The 10,919-nt window shown below is 45.3% G+C and overlaps 1 protein-coding gene across 5 annotated transcripts in view; it reads left to right on the top strand.

Annotated features, from left to right (window-relative positions):
- The window catches only part of LOC116836822 (butyrophilin subfamily 1 member A1-like), a 139,203-nt gene that overhangs the window by 106,520 nt on the left and 21,764 nt on the right, over positions 1 to 10,919 (top strand). The window lies entirely within an intron of this gene.

Below are 10,919 nucleotides of genomic sequence, written 5' to 3' on the forward strand. Positions count from 1 at the left end.
AAGTGGTGCCTCCAGCCCCCTATCATTTGTTGTTGCCCACCGCTGGATCTTCCCAATTTCTCCACCTCCGTTTGTATGTGGGGCCCAAATGGACACGAGTACTCCACAATGGTCAAATAAAGGGAATGATCACGTCCCTGATGCTGTGCAAGTCCATCTCTTTAGTATAGCCCAATGCCGTTAGCTTCTTTGGCAAGACAAGGCACACTGTTGATTCATATCAGCTTCTCGCTCCACTGTAACCCCTAGGCCTTTTTGCAGAACTGCTTCTCCTAGCCATTCGGGTCCCTTTAGTCTGTTACAGTGAATGAGATGTCTTCCATCCTAGTGAAGGATCTTGCAGCTTGCCTTGTGAACCTCATCAGGTTTCTTTTGGCTCAGTCCTCTAATTTGTCTATCCCTCTGTATCCTATCCCTACCTTCCAGAGTATCTACCACGCCTCCAAGTTTATTATCATCTGCAAACTTGCTGAGAGTGCAGTCTACGCCATAGTGATGTTATAGTGATTGTTTCAGTAATATTATAGTAATGTTATAGGTTATAATTTAATGTATATAGTTATGAGGCTGAAAATATATCATCATGGCTTAAAGCAGGGGTCGGCAACCTTTCAGAAGTGGTATGCCGAGACTTCATTTATTCACTCTAAGGTTTCATATGCCAGTAATACATTTTAATGTTTTTTGAAGGTCTTTCTATAAGTCTATAATATATAAACTAAACTATTGTTGTATGTAAAGTAAATAAGGCTTTTAAAAAGTTTAAGAAGCCTCATTATATTTAAATTAAAATGCAGAGCCACGCCCCCCCCTCCCCCCGGACTGGTGGCCAGGACCCAGGCAGTGTGAGTGCCACTGAAAATCAGCTCGCATGCCGCCTTTGGCACACATGCCATAGGTTGCCTACCCCGGGCTTAAAGCAAGCCCATGCAAAAACTCTCCAAGAACAGAGAGGCAGTTCACACCTCATCAGTGCAAGGATGGGACAAACCCAGCCCAGCCTCACAGGAACAATGGACACTGGCTTAGGCAGCAGCAAAAGAATCTGTTAGACCCTCAAGAGAGTCACCCCTTTCTTTTGGGCAGTTTGGGACAGTGATGGGGTAATGCACACCTGACTGTGAAAGGTGTGTGGTGCGAGCGCAAAGCCAAGAGGAAAGAAAAGACATGATAAAAGAGACAGACATTTTGCCATGCTCTCTCTCTTCTGCCTACATTGATGGAAAGCACCACCAGCAAACAACTGAACCACTGATCAAAGGGGAGAGCCTGGCTGAAGAGCCAGCCTGTGGTGAGAAGCATCTAAGGAAACTGAAAGTGTTAAGATCAGTTTAGAATACGTTTTGCTTATATTTCATTTGACCTAATCTGACTTGTTGTGTTTTGACTTATAATCACTTAAATCTACCTTTATAGTTAATAAACCTGTTTGTTTATTTTACTTGAAGCAAAGTGTTTGGTTTAAAGTGTATCAGAGACTCCCCTTGGGAAAAGAAGCCTGGTGCATATCTATTTCTTTGTTAAACTGACAGATTTATATAAGCTTGCAGCATCCAGTGGGCATAACTGGACACTGCAAGATGGAGGTTCCTAGGGTTGTTCCTGGGACCGGAGATATTGGCTAGTGTCATTCGCGTGCAAGTAGCTGGGAGCAGCTTATGTGCCAGAGGCTGTGCTTGAAGAGCCCAGGAGTGGGGGTTCTCACAGCAGAGCAGGGTAAGTCTGGCTCCCTGAGTCAAGGATTGGAGTGGCCTAGCAGATCACTGGTCCAGTCAACACCAGAGGGGAATGACACAGTGGTGTGCCTCAGTCTCCCCATTCACACATAGCAAACCAGGGTTGTTATGGTTTCTCTGCTGTGATAAGCTTTAAATCTATTTACATGTATTAATTGAGAACTAATGTTACTATAAGCTTTAACGTCAGTATCAAAATTCTTATCCCAAAACTTAACATTAATACCAAAAATTTTATCACAGATATGCATTTACAAGTATCTTTATGATACCATGCCTTCTGTTCAGATAGTGTAGTTTGAGGTTAGTTTGTTCATTACCCATGGTGTCCTTTGACTCTCTCCATGTAATCAGTTACTGGCTTTTCTTTACCTCCAGTGTTTCCCTCTTGTGGACTCTTAATTTAATCATGTTTCTGGAATTTTTGGTGTCTCAGGGTCTGGAAAGATAGGTGTTCAGGGGGATCCTGCAGATTGGCTGGCCCTTTGGGGAGCGGTCTCCCAACCCCAGGACTGTACATATACAGAAAATCCTGCTCCCCTTTTGGGGTTACCTGTTGTTTCCCCCTCCCAGCACCGAGTCCTTCCTTGCCCCCCTTTTCCTAGAGGACTATGATCTGTGCTCTGTGGGCTAGGTGTGTTTACCCTTTGATCAAATGCACCTTTTTCCAGAAGTATCAGAGGGGTAGCCGTGTTAGTCTGGGTCTGTAAAAGCAGCAGAGAATCCTGTGGCACCTTATAGACTAACAGACGTTTTGGAGCATGAGCTTTCGTGGGTGAATACCCACTTCGTCAGATGCATGTAGTGGAAATTTCCAGGGGCAGGTATATATATGCTAGCAAGCAAGCAAGCCTTAGAGAATAATTGAGGTTAGTTCAATCAGGGAGGATGAGGCCTGTTCTGCAGCTGAGGTGGTGAAAACCAAGAGAGGAAGAAACTGGTTCGGGTAGTTGGCAAGCCGATTCAACCGTTCGTTGCTTCAGTCCTGAGCTGATGGTGTCAACATTGCCAGATGAGATCTGAAGCGTCAGCATTTTCTCTTTGAAGTCTGGTCCTGAATTTTTGCGCGGTGGGCCACCTTAAGAGTCTTGCTTGTGGTAGGGGGAGGAAGTATGCTATGGAGGTGCTGTTCCCTACCCTGTGCCCTCTGTTTCTGCTGGCTTTTGTTTCCTTCCACCTGTGCACGTGTAATGGAAGATCAAACAATAAATGCCTCAGTTTACTCATATGAAAAAATGGATTCTATATGTCACAGAGCTAGTGTGCATCTTAATGAGCATTCAACCATTTTTGAAGTGTTATTTCTATATTTAAGTTCATTTATTGGTGTAATAGCTGAACACCCTGTCATCTGTGGTATGCTCAACTTCAGACAGAACTAAAAATCAGCGAGACGGGTAGCCAGAAGTCACCTACTACAGGACAGGCCCAACAAGGAAAATAATAGAACATCACTGGCCATCACATACGGCCCCCAGCTAAAACCTCTCCAGTGCATCATCAACGATCTACAACCTGTCTTGGAAAACGATCCCCCACTCTCAAAGGTCTTGGGAGGCAGGCCAGTCCTCACATACAGGTAGCCCCACAATCTGAAGCAAATTCTCACCAGCAACTACACACCACAACATAGAAACACTAACCCAGGAACCAATCCCTGTAACAAACCCCATTGCCTTCTCTGTCCCCATATCTACCCTAGCAACACCATCATAGCACCCAACCACACTAGCCACACCATCAGAGGCTCATTCACCTGCACATCTGCTAATGTGATATATGCCATCATGTTCCAGCAATGCCCCTCTGCCATGTACATTGGCCAAACCGGACAGTCTCTACATAAAAGAATAAATGGACACAAATCAGACATCAGGAATGGTAATATACAAAAGCCAGTTGGAGAACACTTCAGTCTCCCTGGACATTCAATAACAAATTTAAAAGTAGCCATCCTTCAACAAAAAAACTTCAAAAACAGACTTCAAAGAGAAATTGCAGAGCTACAATTCATTTGCAAATTTAACACCATTAATTTGGGATTGAATAGGGACTGGGAGTGGCTGGCTCACTACAAAAGCAATTTTCCTTCTCTTGGTATTGACACCTCCTCATCAGTTATTGGGCGTGGACAACATCCACCCTAATTGAATTGGCCTTGTCAACACTGATTCTCTACTTGTAAGGTAACTCCCCTTCTGTTCATGTGTCAATATATTTATGCCTGCATCTGTAATTTTCACTCTGTGCATCTGAAGAAGTGGGTTTTTACCCACAAAAGCTTATGCCCAAATAAATCTGTTAGTTTTTAAGGTGCCACCGGACTTCTCATTGTTTCTGTGGATACAGACTAACATGGCTACCCCTATGAAACTATAGACATGAAATTACAACCTATAATATTACTATAATGTTACTATAACAACAGTGCTCAGTGCATCATGAGCCTTCCAAAGACATCCAACATGACAAACTTTGCATTGTATACCACACAATCATATTATAAGGATGAACATTGAGGTATAGGGTGTTCCCCCGAGACACAGAGTGTCACATTGACGCACTGCATTCCTTATCAAAACTGCCACTTTTCTCTTCATGCAGAATGTGGTCACTTCTGATTCTGTGTTATGATTTCTAGCATGGTCAGGCAGCCAAGAGGGGCTTCATTATGAGCCTCTTGCAGACTCTGGATCTCAGGAAACAGAGTGAGACCAAGGATATAATAAAGTTTAAACCACAACTCTCTGTGCTAGTTTCATAATATGATTGCTACAGACACTAAGCCTATGGAGCCCAGAGAGCCCCTGCATCTTGTGAGAGAAACTTTGGGGCCCTCTGGTGATTATGCAGGACTAGATTTAAAGAGACAGTACCTCAGTATACACAGCTGTGTCAGTCAGGACTCATTCCTTTTCACACCCCTGGCGGACAGAGCTATGCCAGCAGAAGTCTGTAGTGTAGACTTGGCATCAGTTTCATGAGCCTTACACTTGCTCATTTAAAACATCCAGGAAGCTATTCTCTATTTTAACACCTTTTAATATTTTATTAAGTGCATTTCAATGTTCATAATCCATTCTGATACAGTTGATTTCTATTGTAACCACTTATTTTCCACCAAGGAAACAAAAACAAGACCAGCAGCATTGTCAGTGGATCTCAGGATGCAGCCCCTGTGGACTGGTGGATCTGCCTATAAATGGGAAGGGCTTGAATAATGCAACAGGTGGCAAGCCCTTTTCCTTCCCTGGTGTGCTACAGACCCCAGGACTGTGGTGGCTCTCTAAGCAGGAATACGTGCAGGGGGAGGGAGGAGAGGAGGGAGACAGGACTTTGGAAAGTGTATTGATGTGGTGGAGCCAAGGCCAATGTTGTCAGATGTTTGCTGTGTGTGTGTGTGTTCTCTCTGTGTGCTACACTGGCTCTGGCCAGATAGCCTGTACAGCAGGCTCCAGTCGAACTGTCCAATAACTACATATCTGTTAGTACCAAAGGGACTCGGTCAGGTTTATTTCTGACAAAAGCATGGTATTAGTGCCCTATACATGCTACAAGTACATTTAACACGGGTAGGCTTGTGACAATGGATGCAGCTCAGTCAGTGGTTGGACTTTTTGCTCTGCCCTTGGCCAAAGACACTCCCTCTGAAACTTCATTTATGTACCAATACAATGAAGTTACATATTACCTCTCTGACATAACTCATTACTGCGCCGTTACGTGGGTTGTTACCACCCATTACCTTGTACATGTTGGTTTGATCAAAACATCTTTATCCATCATGCTGTCATCCTGACCTTATCTTTAGGAGGGGTCAGTGTGTTCTCATTCTCTGTGGGGTATGTTTGTATGATACTTGGTATTGGGGTGTTCTGGATCACCCTTCTGGAATGTGTTTGCATGAGTGTTCTGTGTGTAGCACTTCTCAAGACTGTGTGTGTGTTTGCAATACCAGCCCTGCTCTTGCCAGATTCTGTGAACTTACAAGCAGGCGTGTTTTATAGCAGGGCCTACCTTCTGTTCACAGCCTGACTTTTACTAACTTTGCTTTAGATCAGCAAAGCTTCCTCACTACTTTAGCTCAGGCCTCAGGCCTCTGATACAGAGGCTCTTATATCAGGCCTCTGATACAAGGGCTAGTGTCTCAGGCTCTCTCTTTCTACTACAGCCAGGGCCGCCCAGAGGATTCAGGGGGCCTGGGAGCTTCGGCAGCGGGGAGCGTCCGCTGCCAAAGACCCAGCACTTCGGTGGCAGGTCCCGGGGTGGAAGAATCCCCTGCCGCCAAATTGCCGCCAAGACCTGGAGTGGAAGAAGCTCTGGGGGCCCGGGCCCCGTGAGAGTTTTCCAGGGCCCCTGGAACTAGTGAAGGACCCCTCTCCAGGGGCCCTGAAACACTCTTGTAGGGGCCCCTGTGGGGCCTGGGGCAAATTGCCCCATTTGCCCCACCTTCTGTGCAGCCCTGAGTACAGCCAGTAAGTCGACACACGAAACAGATCCCCTGGCCACAAATGTTTGTGTGTGAAAGAGAGCAGGGGGAGGCAGCAGGCCACACATACTCCTTTCCCTTACTCTGTACTAAGGCTGTGGAGTAACTGCTCACTTGCTACTGCAGCTTGGCACTTAAGGTTTCTAATCCTCGGCCCCTCATACATTCCATAGAGTCATAGATGTTAAGGCCAGAAGGCACTTCTGTGATCATCTAATCTGACCCTTAGTATGAAACAGGCCAGAGAATTTCACCCAGTGATTCCTGCATCCAGCCCAGTAACTTATGGTGTCAAGTATCAGAGGGGTAGCCGTGTTAGTCTGGATCTGTAAAAGCAGCAGAGAATCCTGTGGCACCTTATAGACTAACAGACGTTTTGGAGCGTGAGCTTTCGTGGGTGAATACCCACTTCGTCAGACGCAGGTAGTGGCCTTACAGGAGGCAGCTTCTCGCATGGCCCTCCTCTCTGCTGCAGACTTGTTGGATGAAGTATGATTCGTTCTTTGCGCTAGCTAAGGGCTTGATGTGTTTCCCACTACTCTGATGAGTGTGGTCAGTTTTTAGTGTTTGTACTGATGAAACTCTTGGAAAAGAAAAAGTGTTCTGAGAGGGGAGGAACTTTTGTGGTTGAGTACTTTCAGACTATAATCAATAGTTAAATCTACATGGTGCTCTCTTCATTGTACTTATATCACTTAATTAGTCGCGCTTGTCTCTTCATCTTCATTTGTTCTCCTCAGGTACGGCTCACTGTAGTGTTTGGCTTTCTATCATATCATCAACCTGGCACAAGGACTGTTACTTTCTGCTTTCATTCCCATGAGGTTCCTGGTTCTGTTTGTTCTGAACTGTTGGATCCTCTTGATCTGAAGGCTCTTTGCATGGCCAAAAGGTGCACTGGTATTTATGTGATTATCATCACCCTTCGTATATCCAGATTAGGTCGTACTTATTTGAACTGTCTGTTCCTATTTGTTATTTAATATTCATCTTAAAACAATATAATATAATGTCCAACTAAACAACTAACAACACGTTTGCCATCTTTCACTTCTGTGAGAGGTGCTTCTGCCTTTCCAGAAAAAACTATCAACTGTCTTATTGAATATTTAAACTGTATTATCTGGAGTGTCCAGTTCTCATTCATTGTCATCCCATTATGATTTGCGCTATGTATCTTGTGAGCTAATCAGCTGGCGATACCTGTCCATAACTAGCAAACATGTACTTTCTCAATTCTTCAGAGTAAGACTCAATGGAAGGTTTCATTGAACCTCTTTCTTCACCATAGCCATCGACTTTACTGCATGACGCTATTTAAACTGTCATTTTTGAAGCTCTACTTATCATTCGATTTTGCATAAGGCACAGGAATGCCCTGTAGTTCTCAGATTTTAGGAAAAGTTACTATCGTGTGTTGAATGGCCTGCAATGGTGTTCTTCCTTCATGCTTCTGTCTTCTGTCAAGCAGATGATTCCTCAGTTGTGGCTCGGACTTCTGTATCTTGTGGAATTGCATATCGTATACCTTCTTTCCATATACTTTGGCAATCATGAGCTGCAGCAGTTAGAGCATCTGCATCCATTCGTTAGAGGCGTTCCCAGCATTTTCTGTAGGCGGGTGATAGCTGCCAATCCCATTGTTCTCTCTCTATCCCACACTTCTTCCTTTTCAGACGCTGTGTTTTCTATATTTCCTCTACTGGACTGAAGAGGAGCCAGGGCAACACTGTTATTATAAATATGGCGAAAGTACAGTCACGTTACTTGTATTCAAACTATCAGCCCCTGCAGAATTCCATCATCATGTTCCTACTAGGAATCCCACAAAACCTGACGCTATACAACATTTTGCTTATGTCCTTCTCTATTACGGTTGAGATGTCTTTGGGGCTCAAATTCATCAATGTTGTCCAAAAAGCTCTCAGCACAACTGCTGGCATCTAACCTCTGTTCCAGCTGCTGGTTCTGCTTATTAACATGAGATGAGGTAAAGCTTTGAACTGGAGGACATAATATGCTCCTTCACTTTGCCGGCCTATTTGCCATCAGCTGTTCTCTAGAAGCTTGCAGCACTGCTCCCATATGCCTATCAACTTTGTCTTTGAGATGATTGAGGTTTCTTGAGAGTGCTAAACTGTCCCATATCCCAACGCTTCTGCGTCTTCGGCATTTCTGCAGAGAGGTTCCACAGGGTCTCACACTGCCATACTGCCTTTGTCCAGCGTGTGGACTTCAATGCCGTGTAACAACTGTTTGGTAAGCAGCTGATTCTCTGCTCAAGATTTGCCTGGAATTAAGAACGTTTACAGAAAACAAAATCAGTAAGTGCATCAACAAGACAAAGAAAAAACCTATCAGGCGTAGCCAAATTTGTGTCTTCTAACAAGATATATTATGATTTGGCGAGCACAAAAGGTGGTGTTACTTTTCCTAAACTTACAGTCTGAATATCAAGCAATTTCTGATTCATTATCATCTTACATTTCCTCCCCCCCCACCTTCTCTATGTCAACAGTCCTTTCCAGGGGTTTCTCTGGCTGACCGGCATGAATAAAACCTTATCTTATGCGAGGCAGATGCTAAGTTACTGTTCAGCATTTACAAAGCAAACGGTACCTGCCAGGGTGAAAGTAAACTTTAAAGACTACTGGTATGCAGGGAGGCTGGGGTCCTGGGCGCAAGGTGAGGTGGAGGCCTCTGGGCCCCCGGAAGAGGTGAGTGGGGGGCCAGACTCTCCCGCCAGCCTTTCATGCTGCCGGCACGCCGCCCAGGGCTTGCGGCAATTTAAAGGCCAGGGCTCCGGGCTGTGCGCAGATGCATACCAATTAAGAACAGTGTCTGCCATGACACAAGGCCAACCGTGACTGGCAGAAGCCACATGATGTGGTGGGGGAGCGGGCAAAAGGGCCAGTGCCCTGGGCGGTGGATTTAAAGTGCCCAGGGACTCGCCGGGGGCGCTGCCCCCTTATTCCCCCCTCCCAGCACTCCTGCCAAGTACCAGTCAGCTATTTATACCGACGGCGATTTCTACTGTATACGCGCATACTGGACAGCCTTACTTTCACCTCTGGATACTGCATTTACGCTTATTCATAGACTATACTACCTAAAAAAATGAAAAAAAAATGGTTTTCCTCCCAAAGTCTTTAAAAAATAAAAATCAACCTGATTACGATAGCTTTTTGTTAACTACAGTCACGATGTAAAGCATTCTTTATGGAATATCTACGTTATTTCAAGTTTTGATGACATATGTTTCTCCAGATCAAGAGTGGTCACGCTTTTCATGGGCACCGCTAGTGGGCACATACCCCATATTTCTTTGATGGTTTGACCAGTAGGAACACGTCTTTTCCTCAGCCTGGTCCAGCTCACGCCGTTTCTTACCTACGTACATGATGACATTTCTTCCTCATCTACAGCATGGGTAGAGGAGTTTCTAGAAACTTACGACCATTAATTTCAACAATTCCACTCCATCGACCTCTGCCCTGTGTGACCCATATTCTTACCTACATGGTAAGGTGTCCACTTTTAGCCCCACGTGCAAGATAATGATGTCCTGATGTACAGCCACCTCTTTATCGAAATACCTAGCGTGGCCGCCTGGCCAGCTTCTGGCTCCGCTTCGACATCACTGAGCAACAATCACAATCTATATCCCATTGTCTACCGTCAAGATATAGAGGTCCAACCGCATGCTGCTCTAACCGTCGCTCGAGTTACCAACCACCTACGAACAATTCCTCCTCCATAGCATCTCAAACTTGACAATACCCGCCGAGGAATTAGGAAACAGCTCACAGAGCCAGACGAGTTTAATCCCTGAGTCCGCATTACACCGACAAACCAAGAAGCAAGAATACTACAGGATCCACTGGCCATCACATAACTAGCCCCAGGCTAAACCCCTCCAACGCGACTATCATCAGGATGCTAACCAATCACTGGACAATAATCCCAATACTTTCACTCCCGTTCGTTGGGTGGCAGCCTAAATCCTTGCCAGACAACTCGCCATACCATTGCTCGCTAATTTCTCCAACGCACTGGCACCCGTACCATAGTAACTCTACCTCAGCTCCAATCCATGCAACAAAACCTCGATGCCAACTCTGCCCACTATCTTCCAGGCGTACGACCATCTCGACTAGCCCAGATCGTCCACAACCATCACTTAGGTTCTTTTCATCTGGTCCTAGTACAGGTCCACGCAATGAAGTATACGCCATTCATCTCCAGCATGCTCCCTTCTCGCTCGATGAGGTACAGCCAACCGGTACAGTCTACGGAAAGGTAAATGGACACAAATCAGATATCAGGAATGGCAATGCTACAAAAACTCGTGGAGAGCACTTCACTTTCCCTGGCCACACATATAGCAGACCTTAACGGTGGCCATCCTGCAGCCTAAGCATTTCGAGGACCAGACCTTCACAAGATATGGCATTCAGTTCTCTTTTCAAATATTGACGCCATCATCTCTGGACCATAAGCGTAAACGAAAGACTGTTGACTGGCTTGCCTTTACAGCACCGTTTCGTGCCATCCCTTTAGGTCATTTTCCACTTCTGAATTGCTCCCACTAGACCGGGCCGCATCCTCCACGTGCAATTGAACTAAACCTCGTTATCTCTAGCTTGCTTGCTTAGCTCAATGACTTCTATCTTACCCCTTGTGATTCTCACTAC

Source organism: Chelonoidis abingdonii, chromosome 3 (genome assembly GCF_003597395.2).
Source record: "Chelonoidis abingdonii isolate Lonesome George chromosome 3, CheloAbing_2.0, whole genome shotgun sequence".
NCBI classification, from domain to species: domain Eukaryota; kingdom Metazoa; phylum Chordata; order Testudines; family Testudinidae; genus Chelonoidis; species Chelonoidis abingdonii.